The 19,775-nt window shown below is 46.4% G+C and overlaps 1 long non-coding RNA gene across 1 annotated transcript; it reads right to left on the reverse strand.

Annotated features, from left to right (window-relative positions):
• Window positions 1-1,707: 1,707 nt before the first annotated feature.
• LOC140214205 (uncharacterized) lies at window positions 1,708-12,217 on the reverse strand. Its single transcript, XR_011891127.1, has 3 exons — window positions 12,150-12,217; window positions 9,030-9,156; window positions 1,708-1,781 (listed from the first exon to the last, which is right to left on the reverse strand). It is a non-coding gene; the product is annotated as an uncharacterized lncRNA (long non-coding RNA).
• Window positions 12,218-19,775: the final 7,558 nt, after the last annotated feature.

The raw sequence follows: 19,775 nt of genomic DNA on the forward strand, positions 1-19,775 counted from the left end.
GAGGTGCCGATTTCCCATTGTGCGACAACGAGGCTAGAGCATTCTGTGATTGGAACGCGCAGGAAGCAAGAAAAAACCGTGGCAGCACAGCGGCCGTCTGAATTGAATCTCTAAATTCAAGGAACAAAAGTGGGAAGCCACAACGTGATGCTAGGAAAAGGACGCGCATGAGTTTCGGGAGTTGTTCATTGCTTTATACCTTCGTATTTTCTGTCGAGAGCGCAGCTTGGTTGACCTTGCAATGGCTGATTTTGTTTCTCACGCTTCTTGTCGCACATTGATAATGGTTGTGCTCTCCGATAAACTCATTTTGCTCTCATAGAACAAAATGTGACGCGGTAATACACGTACAGAACAATGGCTGCAAGCTAATTTGCAGCTGTTATTGAAGAATAAAATGGATTAAACTTTCAATCTTTTAACTTTAAAATTGCTAGAACAAAATTGGGCTCATGTAAACACCAGTTAACCCTGAAAAGCGATGAATCAGGAATTGTATATTATGATGGAACCTGGACATCTTGGCAAATTTTATGGGTGATCCTCATATCAGCGCTGAGACAAAGATAATACTTTAACTTGAATTTGTGAGCTTTCGTTCTTCGATTGTGTTTACATTAGCCATGCACAGGTCATTAAAGTTCGAGCGGATTCCAGCTGGTTTGGCTTTCAGAGGCTAAGTCGTTTGCGCTCAGGCCGTGTGGGTGGAGCTTGCACTCCATTCTTACGTTATCACAGTATGTTGGGTGAGGCAAAGGATTCTTGCCAATCAAATGATTTAACTGAAGGAAGGAAGGTTTGGATCAACCGAATAGCGAAAAGGTTTATGAAACGCATTTAATCAACCCCACCTCCGCCAACGGCGATGCTGTTTAGCATTGGTGGCACGTTAAAGGAGCAGCGATACACATAATTCAAAGTCGAGTTATGGTGTGGGATCGATTCACGTGGGCACACACACATCGTCTGCAAATTATAAACGGCGAATATAGCTTAGACCATATTCAAAATCAATTTTAAAGTGCGCTTCAGCGCAGACAATGCAACGCTGACGGCAGCACAAGGAATGAGCTAAAATTTTGATTCCGAGCCTAAATAATGCGGAGTAAAGTGACCTCGAAAGTGTGCATGTCAATACCTTGCACGGATTTGTAATTTATTGGCGTAGCCACCGTTACAATCGTCTCTGCGAAGCGACTCGCCTGGCTAACGTGTTTTCTCAACGCTACGAATGGCGTCGGGAAAACTGATTGTATTGTCACTTGCAAGCGACATAAATGTGCAGACGTTGATTGTGTTGACGAATGCAGGTGCCTTATGACGAGCTGCGGACAGATCGCAAGGGCCGCCGGCCTCGGATCCGACGACAAACGAGCTAGGCCTGCACAGTTTTCCAGTGATCGTCAGCTCACCTCGCTCGCTCGTTTGCTACCGGTTGCGTCGACGAGCGGCAGAAGCGAAAAAATGACAAGCTCGAAAATTTTTGTGTCAGTGCTCCTTTAAGGGTGCACTGGCGATAAGAATAAATCCGGTGTCCAACACTATGGTGTGCCTCATAATAAAATCGTGCTTTTGACACGTAAAACCCCCGAATTCATTCCTTAGTGCTGTGTAAATGTGCCGTGTGCGATAGCAAATGTTAGCTCGCTCCCTAACCTTGAAAGGAACCCGTGGTATACTAACGGCCGATAACCGTCCCGCACCTACCGGAGACGGTGTGCGTGCCATCAGCCGGTTGGTAATGGGTGTTCCATTGGCCAACACCGATGGCCACAGGGATTCTGCAACACAAGACAGACATTTACATCAGCACTGAGGCAACAGTGGTTGGACATAAATTCTATCTGAAGCCAATGTTTCGACTAGGGGACACAATACACCAGGACAAGTTCCCTTGTTGAAACGCTTGCCTCCAAATTCCTTCAGGCATACAGGAACGTCACACTGAAAGAATATACTTCGATCGATGCTATCGGAGTGAAAGAGTCCTTGTGCCATTATAGACACAGTCTTCGCGGAAGGGCGAAGCAGTTACATCTATAGCATAATATTAGAACAATAGCGAAAGTAAGGCTAGTAGTATTTAAACAGTGTGTATTCTAATAAAGGCTCACGTATTAACGAAACACATGTACCACGTGCCCAATCCTACGCACAACACGTAAACTATAGACCTCTAACCTGCCCGGTCAAAAAGATGGCTTGATCAGGAGGGCACGCGAAGGAGACTACAGGCGTTTGTCCAAAGGCGAACGTTCCCTATTGCCGCTACCTTTAATGAGGTCTTTCAGCTGCACAGGTCAAGAGAGTGGGAAGCCATGTCGTACCAATACGTTAGGCTTCCCCGCTCCATGTCTCGTGGTCACTACTCCCCCCCGCCCCCTACGCGTAGAATATCACGTGACTTACAAGAGTGCGCCTGGGCGGCACATGCGCAGTGAAACTTATGATAGAACGGTGGTTGCGACGACGTGGGAATGACTCGAGATTTTCTACCAATATTTCTCACAATATCAGCTAGAGGAAAATTTGGCGCCACCATCTGTTCTCGTTTCCTAATAGGCTTTATGCCGCCATGGTAATGCCGGAATATCGGTTTCCGAGGCGTCGTCTCCAAAGTGGAATGGCTAGAAAAATGGCCGTGATTTCTTGGAAGCAGAATAATTAATATGACATATTCGTAAAACGTTTTTATTCACCGTCGCAACATCTTTCGATAGTGTTTACTCACCTACAGTCGATAAGGATATCCTAGCAAAATGTTGCCATGCTTACGCAAATCTTGTCTGTTCTCTAACTTAAGTGGCTCACAGGCAATTTATGCATTTCATATTTTACATCCAAGCACATGCGCTCATGACTGAAAATTAAAAAAAAAATATTGGGTAACAATAAAGAAAGAACAGTTCATTACGTACTGCTCTAGCAGAAACAATAGGCATCATTAAAGACGAAACGGTGCTGGCCATGCGCGTCTTCGAGGTCTCCTGTCTCTGAGAAAACGATGCCGAACCTTGGTCTCCACATCCCACTTTCCTAGGCTTGAAACACAAAGGCGCAGCTGAAGTTTTTGTTCTACGTGATGAACTAGAAACTGATGTAGCTCCTGTATTTGGAAGCAATTGAGAGAACGTTAGGACTTGAGCCCCTATAGCGATTTGTATCCCGGTAAGACAGTTCATTTACACAATACACGCATCGGGGAGAACTTGCCTACGCAGGGGCTCTTAAGGCTATACATATTGCGTGGATGTTTGACCCAGGGGAGTCACTGTATGATTTGTATCGGAAAGACGTGTCAAGGCAGCCTCCTTTGCTGAAGGTGCATGGAAATTCTCTGTGAATACGGTAATCGAACCGCCACAATATGTACCGAAGGACGTTTACAGCCTGGAAGCAAAATAATATTCCCCGGCATGCAGCAATTAGCCAAGAATCGAACATTGGAATTTAAACCCTGACCTGAAACTTGAGAGGTTATTTGCAATATTCCACCGAAGATCTCATAAGCTTGCGAAACAACACAATGACGCTGACTATTTAGCGATTCTTAAACGAACACCAAAGGTTACTATGAAGTCAAGTTAAAGTGATAAAGCAATGCTCTAGAACGTCTAAGGCGTCAATATAATCGCGAACAGAGCTTTAGTAACCGAGAAATTGAGCTAAATGCATGACACGATTTGAGAACCCCCAGCGACACTCCGGTACTAACCTGATGACGAAGGCACTCTTCATCATAATTTATGTCACTATTCCTCAACTACTCGTATTAAAAAGATCATTTCATTATGTTATAAGGCGGAAGAAAATGCTACGTGTCAACATCTGTTCGATTCTAAGAAAAAATAACATTTTGACGTAACCCTTCAGTCGTATAGGTTGTCGAAATGTTTCGTTTTCGCTCGACTCTGCGCGCTTGACCCTGCGCCGCGCGCGCTTTGGAGTTTCCGTTGTTTTGTTATCGCGTCGTGCTGCGCTGGTTCTGCTTGCTCGCGAAACTTGCATTTGGAACAGGCAGCGAGAAGGCCACGTCCATGTGATGTCGTGGGATGCGCGAAGGGTCCGCGGAACTTGGCCAAGGGCAGTTGCAGCGGCAAACGTAACGTTACTTATCACTGTGTGCCATGGAGTGAGCCTCTCCGTTCGAAGTGGTTAAGTGCCGTACTTCTGCCACAGCGCGTTGGCAAAGAGCCGCAAAATCACATAGTGTGCTCGCTGTACTTTCGACCAGAGGATTACAAGTTCAACGCCGACTTACTAAAGTCGTGTGGAGTGCCTTTCAAAGCAATGCGCTCCCGTAGCGCTTTTCCGTCGGTCTTGCCTACATTCTCCGAAGCGCAAGAACAACTGCAGGTCGAATAGGGCGCGGTGAGTGCGGCATTGGATTTCCACGAAGGAAAACCTACAAATGTGCGAATATGTAAAGCCATGACATACAGTTGCCGTCGTAGTAGTACGCAACGACGCCGGCAGCGCGAGCTCTTAGCAGCACGTCACGGTCATCAGGGCTTGAATCGCTGAAGACGAGCCCAGCATCAAGAGTCAATGTGTCGTTGTCAGGGTCGTCCATTGCAACGAGCGTCGAAGTTGGCGTCGTAAAATAAAGAACCACCTTATCGTCGCGCGCTTTCCCTTCCGCTAGCCATCATAGTTCCGCTTTCGCGCTGCTGTCGGCTCTGTCTTAGCTCTTTCTGGCCGCGCGTTTGCGTTTTGCGCAGAAAAGCCCTAGCCCCGTCTGCGGGCGCCGTTTTACTCAGCGACGGCCCAACGTCACTATGAGACCATGACGTCACCACTCCTCGATCGGAGGGCGGGCGATTTGAACGGCGCTAGAGGTGTGCGGATGCTTCAGAACGCGTTTTCTCTTAAAATAGGTCTCTTTTTCGCATGAAACAAGCGTTTCGAGATTTCTGGGATGGTATTTAAACATTCCACGTTGACCTAATAATAACCTATAGTGTCAGTTTAATGGCGGACTCATGCACACCCATCCAGCTAAATCGGAAACAGAAGCCTCATTTGTCAACGCGTCTCAACCCACCTGTCAAGGCTTGTTCTACCGTTCTTCGGCAAGCTTATTTATAGAAATATCAACTATGCGGAAACTCCAGGCCCAGTTCTGCCGTCGGTGTCGCCATCGCCGTGATGTTTTGTATAACTTCTAACAGCTATACTGCGGTCTCCGCTCCCACAATGCCGCATGTACCAGTGAACTCAGATCAATGGTTTTAATGCGAGAATAATGGACACGTAAGCCTTTCAACAATTCTGGTATAGGGGACACCTGTGCAATTTTATAATATCGCGTGGATGTCAGCCGGACTGTATGATGAAGTTAATCAGTGGAACAATCGAGAACGCGCGCGCGCATGCACAAAGCATAGCCCGGAACAACTGTGCTCGATCAGGCTTTCCTGCTTGACAAATTCTTCCCATATCGCCTTACACTGCTTTATGTTTTCCTGCCTTTTCATTTTTATGGTGAAGTCTTGCACTAATAATTGCTTAAAGCCACGCCTTCTTGTGAAGTTCTTGAACACAGGCGAAGTCGAGACAAGCATATTGACGTAGCTTCTATTTATTTCTTGCCCTCTCAGTGAAAAGAAAGCAGGAAAGGCGAATTCGGACCAAAAGGGGTGGCCTTAACTGGTCGGGGTGCTGGCCCTTCTTTACAAAAGCACTGCATTTTGCCAAATTATCGCTACAAGACTAGCTTGTGCAGTTGGCCTAGCGGTTGACGTATCATAGCTACGTATCGATCAAGGTGAGAACACCCCCTCAACAACATGCGGAAGTATGGCAGGCTAAATTTAAAAGAACATGTACTTTGATATCATCCACGATAGGGAGTCCTCAATTAGCCGAAAAAAAATGGTAGGATTACGCAGTACTTTCCTTGACATTTTACATATTTCATGTTTTCTTACTGAGATATCTGCGGCTAAGCCACTGCTTAAATTACGGCTACTTAATAACTTTCTTCTTATAGCCTTTGAAAGGTTTGGTGTAGGTAAATGTAATAATATTTCAAAAACTGAACTCTGGTGTTTCAATGCAGCAAAACCGCGACTTCATTATGTGGTAGGCTGTAGTGTGGGAGCACGGACTGATTTCGATTGCTTTGCTTACTACCAGCGTACCTACGCTGCATTGCCTCGGTAGACTTAGGCGCCTTCTGCTTCATTTTGAGAGCTTTCTTTTAGATGACCATCTTGCTCTTCACTAGGTTCATATAGTTCACAGGGGGGTGAGTACCCAAGGTAACCATATTGAAAGCGTTCCTTTACGTGGAACATGAGTGCAATACGCTGCCTGTTTTTTTTTGTTTTTTTTACTCACTACGTGTCTAGTCGCACTCTTGCAACTATTACGTATAGCATGACAAGCTCCGCCTGCCGAACTCTCAAAACTGCTCATGCAGCGCCTTGTTCCATCAACAGGGATAGCCCTCCCCGGGAGAAATTAGTGGGTACAGGCATGATTGTTCCCCGGGTAGCCATGCCTGTAGTATCAGAGTTTCTTTCGAATTAAACTTTTCTAAATGTGAACTCACCTGGCGCCGCCTTCTATGATTGATGATGCTTGCCCCATGCCTGTGCGGCTTGTTCTGGGCCTTGCGTGATCAAGGCTGCGGCTGGGCCCCAGGTGCAGGTAACTTGTGCTACCATTGTCAGTGCACCTTAGGCGCCTTCCACTCGGCGCCTTAAGGTATTGTCCAAGGGTATAGCGAGAGGGTTACGCGATAGGGTCGACACATCGCGGTTGAACTGCCTTGTTCACTGCTGCAGTGTCTTTTCCATTGATGTGGCTTCCGCGAGAAACTCTGCAGCGGCCTTTGGTGCGTTGCGTATTAGGGCACCGAATAACTCTTGCTTGACACCGCGCATCAAGTTCCTGAGCTTCTTTTCCTCCGGCATGGACGGATCCGCGCGTCGGAAAAGTCGGCACATATCTTCGACAAACATTGTGACGCTTTCGGCCTCTGTACTCTCGCCTGAACTGCAGATTCAGCTCGCTACTTGCGATCTAGGCTGGCGTATGTGCCGATTAGCTGCCGTCGGAGTTCGTCCCAGGTCGATAAGGCTGCCTCATGGTTCTCAAACCATGTCCGCGCATAGTCCTCGAGGGCAAAGTAGGCGTTGCGTAGCTTGCGGTCTGGAGTCCAGTCGTTGAATCCTGCGACACGCTTAAAGTGATCGAGCGAGTCCTCAACATCCTCGAAGGTGCCGCCATGGAAGAATGCAGGGATTCGCGGCTGGTTAAGGACGTCCTCGGTCGGTGCGTTGAGGAAGAAGATGCAACCGTTGTACTCATGTTTCTGACATCATTGGGTAGGGGCTCGAGCTCAGGCGGCAGTCCTTCACGTCTTTGGCTTGTCCGTACGTGCACAGGAGTCAGCTCGACTGGACTTCATACTGCGCTTGTAGACGGTGTTCGATCTGGGAGTGGTAGCATGTACCCCGCACCTCCACCAGAAAAATGTAACGTAGATTGAAGAGAGTCTTATAAAATAGACGCTTTTCTTTAATGGCGGGCCAGATTTGTCTACTATTATAGCCACACCACCCGACGAGGTGAGACCATCATCGCAATATTTTGGTAAGAATGACATATTGTCTATGAGAGTGTGTGTCGTGAAGTGTGTCTCTTCCACACACAACAGTGAGAAATTGCTGAATTACGGGGTTTTACGTTCAAAACCATGATTTGTTTATGAGACAGGTTGCAGGTTGGGACTCCGGCATCATTGCACTACCAGGGGCTCTTATTGTGCACCTAAATCAAAGTACTCAGGTATTTTCGCAGTTCGACCCCATCGAAATGCGGCCGCCATGGTCGGAAAATTATTCCCATGACCTCGCGCTTAGCTGCAGAACTCTTTAGCCACTATGCAGCCACGGCGGGTCACAATCACATTAAGACTAAATTTTAAATAAGTTCTTTGACATCTAGATTGCGTAGAAGTCCCCTTACATTCATCTGCAAATATTTGTCTGAACATATTACAGAAGACGTCTGTACTGTGCGTGAAATGTAAGACAGCTAACTTAGCTTACCAAGTTTTTTCCGTTCCATATGACGCATACTTACACGACCGCAAGTGAAACGGTGGCTCCGTTCGGCAAGGAATTGTGTCCAGCGCCGTTCTTGCAAGCAGCGGTTTGGCAACGCCTCGCCTTTAGTGACAGTATCTTTAAATGCAACGAACCTAGAAGTTGATGAGCTCATCTTGGATGGCGGAGCAACGCTGGCTGCACCCGCCGAAGGGCCTGATTGCCCAACATTGTCCACACTCTTTCAATGGGAATTTGCTGCAGCGCTGCCAGTTTAAACGCCGCGTTAGCATACTCTACGGTATGGAGAAATGAGAAGCAGTTTCGCGCGTCCTTGAAGCGTCCTCACTCGTCCTTCAAACGTCTCCACTGCGTCTGTGAAACGTCTCCACAGCGTCTGTGAAACGTCTCCACAGCGTCTGTGAAACGTCTACACTGCGTCTGTGAAACGTCTACACTGCGTCTGTGAAACGTGTATCCACTACGTCTGTGAAACGTGTATCCACTGCGTCTGCGAAACGTGTATCCACTGCGTCTGTGAAACGTGTATCCACGGCGTCTGTGAAACGTGTATCCACTGCGTCTATGAAACGTGTATCCACTGCGTCTGTGAAACGTGTATCCACTGAGTCTGTGAAACGTGCATCCACTGCGTCTGTGAAATGTGCATCCACTGCGTCTGTGAAACGTGCATCTACTGCGTCTGTGAAACGTGTATCCACGCTTCTTTGAAACGTCTCCACGCGTCCTTCAAGCGTCTTCAGGAGTCTTCAAAATCTCATCAGGCCTCCTTGAAGCGTCATCAGGCATCCTTAAAGCAGATGATTTCTTTTGCTTTTATATACCTACTATAACCTATTTTTCTATTTATTATGCGGGATGAGATCTGGCGTGAGCGGTGCGGTCGCTGTCGCAGTTCCCTAAATGACTAGGTTGCGTTATGTCAAGAAATACTTCGCAATGTTGGCTCACCTCGCGATGCCTTTCGTAGTAGACGACACTTTCTCGAGGCCACCGCGGCTCGTACTGGGCCTGGCGTGGTCGGTCCTGTCGGTGGTTACTGCAGGCGCGTAATTGGTGCTTCCGATGTCACTGGCATCTGCATGGCCCGAAAAAACAGCAGAGGTGTTCACTCGCCGCTGTGCAAAGGTATTCAAAAAGTAAGAAAATTTCGCGCTGAGAACGGTTGCATGCGAAACGTTTTAGTTGACCTTTAATGGTAGGGAAAGGCGGCGGCTGCCGTTGCAGAACTTTTTCTTTCAGAAATTTTGAAAGTAGGTGCCAAGTGCAAGCAAGAGACTTGTATGGACGAAAGGGCCAAACTCGAACAAATTTACAGAACGTTGATTTTTTCTAAAAATAAATACGCTGTAATTGTGACTGCACAATGGAACACGACCGTGTCCTAAGCTAAAGACGACAGATCACTATCTTTAGTGCGCTACAAAGGTCAAATCTCATTTCTAATTTCCAGCAATAAGTGTGTTCCATGCTTCACTTAGGTCGCAATGAAACGCATAATAAACTTAATAAGCAGACTTTGGCACTCACCAACTTGCCTTTACGAAGAGGGACGCGTTCTCGTTTGGTAAAGCTGCTTAGTTAGTAACGCGCAAAAGGAAACTTCAGCGCGGAGGCTTCTGTCTAAGTATTTTGGAGCAGGGATATTGTTCTGGGCCCGGAGGGCGATCCAAGCCAGAGGGTTCCTAGAATAAGGGACCCTCCCACCTCGACTGACAAGTCACTGCATCAAATGAAGGTTTCATTCTGTCACACTTGCACTAACTTTCAGGCAGGCTATCGAATGTGAAAGAAAATGATGAAATCTTGTGACTGCCGTAAACGAACTTCATGATCAAGCTGTGAACGTTCTTCTAAAGAGTATTGATTTAGCCAAAATTTATAAAAACAATATCAAGCTTGCAACTCTGTAATTGAGCAGTAAAAACGATACCATAGTTCTGAAAAGAACGTTTAATAATACTCGTAAATCGACAATAATAATACGCAGCGGTCTGAAATTTACCTTAATGTTGCAGCTACGACTTTTGAAAAGCGCTTTGAAACATTTGTTATTTCTGTAAATTGTAAATTTCTAAATCAAATTTGGCCGCTTTAGATATTCTAAACAATGCGGACCACAGTACGGCGATATTTGTTTTAGGATTAGAGTTACTCAATAGCTGACGTTGTGTTTAAAATATTTAGAGACATGCCAATTTCCGGGAATTTTGGCATACCATCCAGGCCCTAAATATGTAATCTGAATACAGTCACTAGAACGTTCTCAAATGCAACGAACATCGTTCACGTCAGTCTCAGAGCTGTTAATCAAAGCATTTCTGCATTTTTCATATCGAGTAGGAAAATCTGGAATGCCCCAGAGACGAGATTCCCATTCAAAAGAAAATTGCTTCGAAAGGTTGGATCGTGCAGCGAAAGGATGGCTGCCTAATGATGTTACCACCCCGCATGTTGACACATTCATTAGTATTGTACTCCGATAGCCACTAGCTTGTACAGGACAACGGGTTGTGTGCAAAAGTGCACCTGCTGGTTCTGCATATCGCCTATTCATTATTAGCTGTGGATGGTCATATCTAGTACTGGACAAAGCAATAGGTGACAGAACAAGTGTAAAATTTCATTGAAGCTTGACCACCCATGAACACCTGGTCTTGATGTGACAGATGCAAGTTTCCACCGATAGTGCACTATTCTTTAGGACCCTGGCTATCCTTTGCATATATTTTACCTACGTCTGTAGCTGCAGTTCCTAAGAATGGATTTACGGTTAGCTGTTCATGTTTAACAACTAATTTTAAACAAAAAGTAGCTGTGATCATCTGCTCGCCTTCGATACCTCTCACACTGCTTAAAATAGGCCGCCCATTTCACATATATGAAGGTGGTGTTTCCGGCATCCGATAGGATCAGAAAGACTTGCAGAATTACAAGTTGACAAGGCTGTATCGTTGAACAATATAACAGCAATGATCACGCCACGTTGCGTTAAATATAATAACCGCAATCGTTACAGAAAACTAATAAGGCGTTGCTGGTTTTCCGTAAGGTAGACAGAGAGTCGCCTTAAGTTCCCCTCGCCAAGTTTGGCTGTCGTAAACACACAAGAGCGACTGGTAAATTAAGTAGTGGCTACCGCGTCTCCAACATTTAGGAGGCTGCGTGGCAGGAAAAAGTCGCAATTTTCAACAGCAGGCCACGCGCCCTTCCACTGGATGGAGCCGCGCTTTGAGAGAGCTGGTCAAGGTCCCACGAAGAAATGCATTTGTGCCATGCAAACTGCTTGCAACGGCACCGACCAGTGCACGGAAATTTGGTTGATCATCCAATGGCGGAATGCGCACAATCAGATGTGCCGTACGATAAAAATTTATCGAAATAAATAATAGAGCAGGGGCTCGTCACGTTAACATGACGTAGGGCCTTTGCTCCTGTAGGAGAGAAGGCAAGCAAGGAACGCCGCTTGAGGACGCCATTCGAGGCAGAGGGGGAGAGTGTCTGTAAGCAGTAACACACGCCTGCTGATGCCACAGTAGCCAGACAGCTCGATGTCACCTGTCCTCTTTCACAGCGTATGAACTCGAAAAATTGTATTACCGAAACGCTCGCTTGACGGCGCCTTGTCAATTTCCAGTGTATAAATTAAATTTTCAATCGCGTCCGGCAAGACATCCTTTGATGACAAGATTCTCCAGCCAGCATTTAACGTGAAGAATAAAACATGTGGTTGGCTTGCTACCCATTGCAAAGCTTGTTACTCTGACCCCATTCCAACACGAAATCCATAACAAATCGAGAAGCGTGAATGAGTTCATCGCGTTGAAAGGCAATTCATTCAAAACTTGAGGCACGCAGAATATGAGTAGTGTTGTCTCTGTTAGCACTCAATTCATCTGCATGAATTGCACGCTGACTGCACAAGCAGCAACCGACATGCTGACGCTAGTAAGGTGCCGGTATGGCCAATAAATGCACCGCTGTTATGATCGATGGAGAGGCTGCCTTCTCTGTGGGTTGTTAAACATCTTTGCAATTAGTATCGATGGTGAAAGGCCATGCCGTACATACCATTGACCTCAGTGGCATCGGTCTGGCGGTTTGACGCCTTCAACTCGTCATTGATGTACTCGTCAATATACCTGGAATGAGACATACATATTGGCCTTTGACTTAGCTCCAAATTACGGCAGAATATATCCGAAGAATGTTTTCGGTAAACAGAATTTGGAACAAGGGAACTCCTGCTTCGTTAAAAGGTTGTACCCATGATGTATGATTTTGTCAAAATGATCACTTTCTGATCGGCCCAGGGCGAATGGCATGATCTTAAATTACGCAATTTCTTAAATGTTGACATTAACCCTGAAATATAAGAAAGCAACGGATGATGCTAGAACCAAGTTAAGAAGGTGGTAAGCTGCAAGGTTCCGAAATTATTACGGACTGCCATCCCTCCGAGGTGTTCATTTTAGACTACACGCGTATGGCTCTACGACGTCATGCTAGTCAACACATTGCGACACAACGGCCGCGCCATGAGCGGCGTGCGTTCACAGCGCGCGAGAGCTTAAAAGTATGCTTTAAGTAACGCAACGGTATGTTAGGTTTGGCTATGTTATAGTAGCTCTCGTACAGGGGCCTTGCCAGTCGGCCTAATCGGTCGCCCAGCCACGTCCGGGATGGCTCTGCTAGACTACGACTATGCATCTTAAGATTTGTGGTCCGTAACTATCTTCGCCATTTAACGATTACGTTCGCACGCTCTGTCAACGCGGCCATTCGCAGTGCGCCAAACTGACGCGGCCGTCGCGGCATCCCGGTAGTACTTTCCCATTTACCCGAACATGCCGTATAAATGAATAGTCTTCACTTCAAAGAGAAAGGGCGTTTCTCTTCAAGCGTACCTTTTGTCTTTCGTGAAAAACAAGTAGCAGCAAAAATTTCACAAGAAGTGAGCCCACTTGGTCACACATCTCTTGCGGTTTGAGCCAATTGTACTACTTGTGCGATACTTGGTGAGGCTCCTGCACTATTCTAACTCGACCGCCAAAGGAAGTGCGACGTACTGTTCTATTTATTTATGTCCTTGTGTTTCACGTATCAAAATATTGATCTCGCGATGATGGCCTCTTGGACGGATCGTGTTATTAAATTTCACCACCTGGGTTTCTGATTGCAGCCACGCTGCCTGTAAGTTGTCCTCGAAAACGCCCACTTCAATGTGGAAACAAAAGTATAGCTGTTAAAGTCTGTATTCCAGGTTGTTTCGGCGGCTGAGAATATGCAACGAGAATTTTACAACGGGAATACTCACGTAAGGTGATCCTCGGAAGCACCTAAGGCACCCTCACCGCCTTCACGGCTTGCACGCGGGGTTGCTTCGTCGATAAAGGTTAATGCGGAAGGCGTGTGTCCACCGTTCCTTTGTTCAGTCATGCCTGATGTTGACGCTCTGGAGTACTAGCGTTTTCTGAGACAGAACGTTGTTGAACGATCCCGCATGCGCAGTTTGTGCCAAGGATGAAATAGAACCAATAAACGGTCGGGCATCTTGCCAGCTCGAATGAAGGCGCAAAGCCCATGTGGTAAAAATAGACGATAGAGGGCGCCACTATGTTGACGCTAAGGTGCTAATATTCGAACACTAGAAGAGGTGCCGCAGTGACCCGTGCTGTACTGACACCAAATCGTCAAAGGAAATTTAAGTAAAGTCCTCGCCTAGCCAAAAACCGTAGACACCAACATGTGTTTATTATTGTTTTTTTTTCTTTCAGCAGTAGTACTCAGGCTACTCGGGAGCTATTGGCAGTCGTGACGCATTTACTGAATACACAGAATGAACAAAAGGCGACCCAACATTTATACGAGGGCGAATCATAAAGTCCTTTCCCCTATATATTTAGGCCGAATTACGCCTGTAAATGCGAAATCAACATGTCCATTCCCAGCGGCGGACCTTTTTTGTACCGGCCCAGAATTATCTTCCGGTAGCTCCGGGGCACGGCGCTGCTGTCGGTTGGTGAAGATAGATTGATATGCTTCTCACGTCCACGTAGTACGACGAACAAAGTGTGATTCGTTTTTTATGGAGGAGAGGGTGAACGTCCATCGAAATCCACAGGGAAATGCAGCGCTGATATGTGGGTAGGTGTCTCGCTTTGAGAAGTGTGAGGTGGTGGTGCGAGTTCAGTGTGGTAGAAGGCAATCACAAAGGAGAGGGCTGTTAATTTCTCTGCTGTACAGCTCTTTAGCTACACCAAATAATTGGGGCGTACTGCATCCAACTCGTTTGTCAGAGTTAGGGGGTTGGAATGCCGATACGGCCGGAAACCAGCCGATTTTTCTAACGGGTAAAGATGTCCCCTGCCCTGATTCTGGGCTAATTGCATGTCTGCGCCTGGAAGTGGAGCTTTATAGAAATCCATGGGTGTGCTTTCTAGGCGCCGCTTGCCCCACGACGGATTACATTGTGTAAAGGTAAAAGTTATTCTTGAACAAGTTAGTTGACGTTGGTGCAGCTATTGGCGCAGCTATTGCGCAATTAGGACGTCCGTGATGTGCGATCCTTAGATTTCAAAGCGAATTTCGTTTTTTTGTTAGACTTTTTCACTGTGCTAATGTCGCTGTTTTGCACGCTGTGCCGGGAGGTGGTTGAGAGTGTGCATTTCAATGGCAGGAGCGTGGAAGACAGTAAAGGCGACGCGAGAAACTCGTTTTCGTTGCCCGAGTTGCCCAAGTGTCATAGCTTGGTGGCTTCCTCCTGGTTTTAATGCACTGCGCGTTTTTGTGCTCCAATTACGCTTATGTCAGTGCGGTATAAAGCAGCAACAGGGTTGCGAAAATAAACAGGTAAAGCTAGCCAATGTTTCTTTCTGTGCCATTTCTCTTCTTCTTCAGTGTAGCACGGTTTTCCTGGCAGTTGCAGGACCGTTTTCGACAAACGCCCAGATAGTGCCCGAGGTGCCGGTGAAACATCGCGGAATCACTTAACGCTTGAAAGATACCCTCTACACATCCGCTCTCAACTGAACGTTGTCTTTCGCACGGGCAGATGGTGGACAATGGCGTTAGGCCTGGGTGTGTAGCTATCCAAGCAACGATAGACGTTAGACATCCAAGGCACGTTTAGGTAACGTCGGTTCTCTCCATCAGAACAGGCTCGCTCCTGCTCGCTTCCGTGCGTTTTTAGTTGCGCATAGAGACTTAACGTAATGCTACAGTGCTGTTTCTTGGCAAAACGCCTTACACCAAAAAGCTTTTCCACCCAACCGAGTTCGAAGAACATAAGCGTAAGCATTCCAAGGCCGCTTGCAGTCATCATGCGGCTCAGACACTTCAGACCCATCTAGCCGCCCTGGAACGAAACTTAGTTATCGAGTGTAAACGATAGGTGGCCTTAACAAGCAAGCGATGTTACTTCGGTAAATTGAAGCATTTCACCTACAACAACCACCGTGTATTTCCAGCTGCGCATGTGACCAGCTACCACCACGTTAGCGCGGTCACCGTTTTCGGTCCAGAAAGTAATATGGGCTGTCACTGCCAGAATTTCTTCTAGTACGGCAGGCCCTGCCGTCAGTTTGCATCATCCCTGAGGCATTGCTGCGTGAATTGCAAAACTCATACGCAAGCAATAGTCGTTTCCCATGTGTTTGCGTCGCCACATTATTCTACTAGACAATCATAATCTCTCCATACGATCAAAGGGACAATCCTGAACGGAATGGCAAAGTCTTGATGTCTGAACCGTGCAGAGAGGACCACATTTCTCAACGGTATCTTGCGGTACAAGTTTATTGCTTGACAGACGCAGCTGTCGTAGGAAAGAAAATATGAAAATACGTGCATGCCTATCGCGGACAAGAGAACGAATTTATTACGGCAACTAGAGCTGATAGAGCGTCGATGTTGACTACACGCGGGGAATTCTGTACGTCAGCCTCAAGAAGTGAATCTACAGGTACATTTAGGGAGCATTGTTCAATGAGGCCGTTTTGTGGTAAGAACCATAGGATTATAATAATATTTGGGGTTTTACGTGCCAAAACCACTTTCTGATTATGAGGCACGCCGTAGTGGAGGACTCCGGAAATTTTGACCACCTGGGGTTCTTTAACGTGCACCTAAATCTAAGCACACGGGTGTTTTCGCATTTTGCCCCCATCGAAATGCGGCCGCCGTGGCCGGGATTCGATCCCGCGACCTCGTGCTCAGCAACCATAGGATTGCCTCAGTGAATGCCCTCTTTGGTGAGCCAGCTTTCGGAGTTCGCCCAGAGCACGAGCACAAAATACACCTCTAGTAAACGTTGTCCTTCCACTAAACTTCATTGTTACTGGCTCAATAACGCCTCTCAACACTGTGTCCAATGATGAGCCTACCCAGGAAGAGCTGTCCTTTCAGTCAAAGCATTCTTTCTCTGAAGTATTTACACGCAGGTTAAGTTTTCCTTTTTCTCTAATTCTTGTGTGCATCAAATAGGGGCCTTTGTTTAGATTCATGTTATGCCACTAAATTTACTATATTGAAAATTTAAGCCTAATCATTCCGCACAGCTGTAACTTAGTAGTTGAAAGTATTTGGCGCCGCGCCCGCGCGTGCGTGGCGATGCCCACAAAAGTTATCTTCGCTAAAGATTTGTTTTTCGGGTGGTAGCAAATCTTGATCCGAAGCAGTCTACAATGTTGTGCCTACTCGTGGTTGAAAATAAGTAAAGGAAAAGAAAATTATGTCCGTTCAATACACATGTTGGATTTTGGCATTGTGTTAGGTCAGGTGTGCAGAGGGTGAAGTATAAGACACCAACAACTGGTGTAAGGCTGACTTCTTTTTTTCTCGGTTCATCCTTGTGCTTGTGGCGCAATGGAAACAGCACAGCGCATGCGTGCGAAGCGACGTGATGCACGCACCTGTTCTGTAACACCGCAGCAGCCACAATCAACAACAGAGTCCGGGATGGTTCGCCGAAAATGCTTCAGTTTAAAAATAAAAAGACCAGAATTGCATTGGCTCATCCTGAACTGTCTTTTGATGTGGTTTAGGCTTCGTGAATGCCTACTTGGCCTGTGCTTGGAGTTGTACGACTTCTGGAAAACTGAGAAGCGTTTGTCATGTTTCTGTGTTTATCCATGTCCTACGCTACGAATGAAGAACGCGTGCCAAGGCGTGGACACTGAAGCCAGGTTGCTATCCTTGCGAGTGATGACGCCATAGTCGTAAATTATGTCTCACACTCAGCACCAGGGAAGTGAGCTTATACATAAAATAATGAAATACGTAAAAAGCTCTGACATCCCGTCTCCCTTGACTTAAGCCAGGACTTTAAGAAACGCGTTATCTCTCTCTATCACCGTGATTTAGTTGCAGCGCGCACGAACGATAGATTCCAAGCTTACAGGTTGAATAATGCACAAGTAAGCTAGTTGAAAACGCGGCCAAATGAACGTGCCGTAGGCAAAAGAAGTGTTCTTCGATGATTCGAGAAGCTGCAATAGCTCTTAAGGAAAGGTTAGATGGTTGAATTTTCGGCAGAGAGGTACACACATGCTCGAAGTGTTCACCAAGAGTATATGCGTGATCTTCTAGGCTCCTGCATCAGTCATTCAGCAGGGTCTACGAGTGAGTTTACTGCCCTTGTGAGCTTGTTAGCCCATGCAAGACTTGCATTTCTTGTGTGCAGGATCTTATTAAAGAGAGAAACTGCCCCAGCTTGTTCTCCACCTCGCGCTTGCGTCGGCCTACCCTTTGATTTACCTTCCTCAATCCAATAAAATTTTACGTGTATGGGTATAGACAAAGTGTCCACATGCTTTAATTTGCTTTTCTCGTGCCTCTTCTCAGTCCTCATTTCGTTAGTCTTGTATGTATTCTATGGCGTCAGTAATAAAAGTGCTAAAGTATGTTATTGCATGATTTTGGCTTCTAGCGCGAAGTGAAACACGGACACAGAAAGTCCGTGTTTCACTTCGCGCTAGAAGCCAAAATCATGTTACCGTACCAACTCGCCCAACTGTCTATCCTGTCTGCTCCTTTCTGTGTCCGTGTTTCACTTCGCGCTAAAAGCCAAAATCATGTTACTGTACCAACTCGCCCAACTGTCTATCCTTTTGTATGTTAATGCGTCGTCTATGCTAAGTTTGCTGATCTAATAACGAATTAGACATATAGAGTTTTTAAAATATGACCCATTGGCCAAACATAGCTTCAACATAGGAATATGCCTAGGACAGGCGTGCTGCTGTATGAAAGTACACGCTATTATGAAGTAGTCATTGCCTAAAAAAAATTGTGTAACATTCCTTTCCAAGTACGCAAGATAACCAGACGGGCCAAGCGCTGAATCAACAGAACACTATTAATTATGCGATACATTACAACAGGTGGCCTCCCCTTTATCAACCACACACCGGAGGTTACCTGAACTTGTTCCATGGGCTAACTTCGGCATCGAAGTGAGAGTCTCGCTAAAAATTGTTGAGGATTCACCATCAGCATTCACTCACCAGCCATAAAATCCCATTTTAATAATACGCCATTGCATTGAAGGTTAAGAGAATGAAATGTAACAATGTATACGTTAGAATGACTTGTACAGGCACTGACTCGAGGGGCGTTTTAAGTTGTGGATTATAAGTGACAATCTCGTCCGCACAGCTATTGCCTTTACCAGCAAATGAGGCAATGCCGTTGTCGCAGATCAGCTGGCTGATCAGCGGAAGTTTGATTGTTCAGAGAGTTTAAATGCCTCTCCTGGACTCAAAAATACCTTAGGATTATGTTCGAGTAATAGTTTAGTAAGGTCGTCAAAGTTTTAATTAGCCCTCTCGCATTGCAATACATTATCCGCAATGCTCTAATAGTACTAATAAAAAGAAAGTCTTCTACGTGCCAGGGTAAAATACAAGTTTGTGCTCCCTACCCTTTGTCATGACCGATAATTCTTTGTTTTTTTATTTTTGGGCGATCAAGTGAACTGTGGAGGTTATCCCGCGCCAACGGCTCGAAAGTTGTGTCCCTTGTCTTCTGGGAGGCGCTGAGTGCCCGCGCATGCAGGCTGTTCGTGCGTGTTTCTGGCGTCGCCTGGTGATGGGAGGCGATGTATCCCGACGGTCCCGGAATCGCCCAGTTCTGCCACAGACGGTTAGCTGCGCAGAGGCCGGGCAGGTGAAGTTGACCTGCGCCACCCCCCCCCCCCCCCTTCTGCTTACGATTCCTATCAGAAAAGGCTGTGTAGTGAAAAATTGAGCACCTTTCATGGGCTTATTCAAGCGAGGTATTCTCTTTGACATTGAGGGTGACGACCTTTTTCCTTCTTTTTTATTTCGCACGTGATCACGATTATGCCGCGTGGTCACCATCGCTGATCAGTTCTTGCAATGGGTGTGTCAGCACACTGGTCCGAGGGGTGGCTTTGGACACCACGTTTTGCTCAGGGGAGCAGGCAGCTGCAGCAATATTTATCCGCGCGCGCTTTTTATGCATCAGTGTGGTATGTTGGTGATCGGAATACCTCCAAGTTTCACAATAATGGTTAGCATCTCGTACTCTTATTTGTCACGAAACAAGAGCAGGAGATTTCCAGTGACCATTTTTAGCAGCTTATTGTCCCAGCTTAGGTTGTAAGTCAAAGAATTGCCAGCAACAAAAGAAGAAAGTATTCTAGCTTGGTTTTTAATTTTATCGCAGTTTGCTGCA

This window comes from Dermacentor andersoni, chromosome 11 (assembly GCF_023375885.2).
Source record: "Dermacentor andersoni chromosome 11, qqDerAnde1_hic_scaffold, whole genome shotgun sequence".
Classification (NCBI taxonomy): domain Eukaryota; kingdom Metazoa; phylum Arthropoda; class Arachnida; order Ixodida; family Ixodidae; genus Dermacentor; species Dermacentor andersoni.